Here is a 2,747-nt window from a genome sequence, read left to right on the forward strand (position 1 = left end):
CTTGTTGATAGAACAGTGAGACACTATTTTTCATACGGACAACAATCTTATTATACAACCAAGCTGTTTAAATTTGAACATTATAGCTTACATATGGAACATCAACTATGTCTTTTTAAAGGGAGGCACTGTAAAGGGGTTATGGCAGGTAGGAAAAAATGTGAATATTTTTATTTCAGTATGTTTTGGGGAGCAGCTATGTGTTCCTCAACATAACTGACCTCTTCCCAAAATATTTGGGATCAAAACTTATCTTGTTATTGACTCATGTTGTAATTTCAAGGTGCTTTTATCTTTGCTTTGGATTGATCTTTGATTAGGTGCGACTCCTGACACATTTGCTTTAAATTTCTCTCTCCTCCCCTGTCAAGTGGTTAATGATCTCAAAATGTCACACTGGATTCCACGGATTTCCCAGGAAGTCAAGTGTGGGTAGAACAATAAAACAAATTTAAAAATGGAGAATCACCTTATTGGTGATTTCTACACATATATGCCAGGCCAGCTTCATGGGTATATGAGTTGGGTAGTTGCATGGGCTCATGCTCAGTAGGGCCCCATGCTTGGTTGAATGTTCTGCTGTTGCTATCTTGGCATTTTTAATAGTTTTATCTTGCATTGCACAAGTGAAGTCTGACAGGGCAATGGAGCACGTATACGAGCTGAAGAGATATATACAATATGTGGGTCTGCTGTTCTTTGTTGCCCATTTGCAGTTAGTGTTTGCAATGGTGCATGACTATAGAGCTCTGGCAGACCAGCAATGCATGGGAATTCAGCACAATTCAAAGCATGTATGTGTACAACATACAAAGCAAGCTGTAGTATTGATAGCCCTGGGAGGCCACATTTTCCAGACTTGCTGTGAATGCAGAAAGAAGAAAAAGGCATTGTAAGAAGCATGAATGATCAAGAAACCTTATCATATCCTATATTAGCCAACCTTGTATGCTGGTAATGACACAGAGGGAAAGAGAAAGATAGGACAATGAATTGTTCTTTTCCTTTTAGTCCTTCCTAACTCATCTGTAAGCCCCAAATAGAGACTGGTTGGTAGAATGTGAGTGTGTGAAGTAAGATAAAAACCACCTGATTTAGCTTTTTTCAGCATTTCCACTGTTCTGATAAGAACAAAACACATAAGCATGTATGAGCCAAGAAATACAAATTGTGTAATTTTGGTGATTCCTTGCACAAGTTAAATACTCATATTTTCATTTAAATGTTAATATTTTCATTTAAAATTTCAATATAAGGATGAGTGGTAAAATTCATGCTAATAAATTTTACATAAATTTTTTTACTTAAATTTTACATATATATTTACTTAGAACAACATTAAATAGCAAATAGAAAAACACATGACAAGTCAGGAAGGGAAAAAGCTTCACAAATTACCAAACTCACCCGAGACAAAATAGGTACCTGAATAGTCCTACAACTAAATAAATTGAATCTGTAGTTTAAAAGCTTCCACTAAAGAAAATTCTAGGCTTGGATTTTCTCACTGGAATATTCTACTAATTATCTTAAAAAAACATACTACTAATTCTATATAATCTCCTGCAGGAAATCAGAGGCAACATTTCTTCCTTCCTTCTTTTTTTTTTTTAGAGAGAGAGGGAGAGAGAGAGAGAATCTTAAGCAGGCTCCATGCTCAGTGTGAAGCCCAATGCAGTGCTTGATATCAAAACCCTGAGATCATGACTGAGCCAAAATTAAGAGTTAGATGCTTAATTGACTGAGCCACCCAGGCATCCCAAGAGGCAACATTTCTAATTTCATTTTATGAGGCCTGATTTATCCTGATACCACAATCAGTGACACTGAAAGAAATGAAAACTATAGACCAATGTCCCTCATGAATACAGATACAAAAATCCACAAAAAAAAAATGTTAGAAAATAAAATTTAACAGTGTATAAAACAACAGGGGCTTATCTAGCACACGTAAGGCTGATTCAATATTAAAAAATTAATCAATGTAATCCAGCATATTAATGGTTGAAAGAAGAAAAACCATATGATCAAATAATAGATACAGAAAAAAACATTTGACAAAATTTAACATTCATTCTTGATAAAAATTCTCAACAAATAAGGAATAAAACAAACATCCCCAACTTAAGAATGATATTTTACAAAAATCCTAACATCATTCTTAATGGTTAAAGACTGAATGTTTTCTCTCTAGGACTGGGAGAAAGTCCCCATTCTGTTTTATACTGGAAGTCCTAGCCATTGCAATAGCAAAAACAAGAAATCAGAGGCATTCTGACTGAAGAGGAAAAAATAAACCTGTCCCTATTTGCAGGTGACACAACTGTCTATGTATAAAATCTCAAGGAATTTCTAAAGAAAACTTCATAGGACTAATAGTGGGTTTAGCAAGCTTACAGGATTTGAGGTAAACACAATCAGTTGTTTTCTATATACCAGTAGTGGACAACTGAAACTGAATTTTTTTTTTAAAGTATGATTATTATATTACTTTTCTAGGGCTGCCATAACAAAGTACCACAGACCAGATGGCTTAAATAACAGAAACATTTTTTCGCAATTCTGGAGACCAAAAGTCTGAGATAAAGGTTTTGGCACGGTTGGTTTCTTCTAAGGCCTCTTGCCTTGGCTTGTGGATGGTCATCTCCCTGTGTCCTCACGTGATCTTCCCTCTGTGCGTGTCTGTGTCCTATTCTCCTCTTCCTATAAGAACACCAGTCATATTGGATTAGGGCCCACACTCATGA

The sequence above is a fragment of the Neomonachus schauinslandi genome, chromosome 10 (assembly GCF_002201575.2).
Source record: "Neomonachus schauinslandi chromosome 10, ASM220157v2, whole genome shotgun sequence".
NCBI classification, from domain to species: Eukaryota; Metazoa; Chordata; class Mammalia; order Carnivora; family Phocidae; genus Neomonachus; species Neomonachus schauinslandi.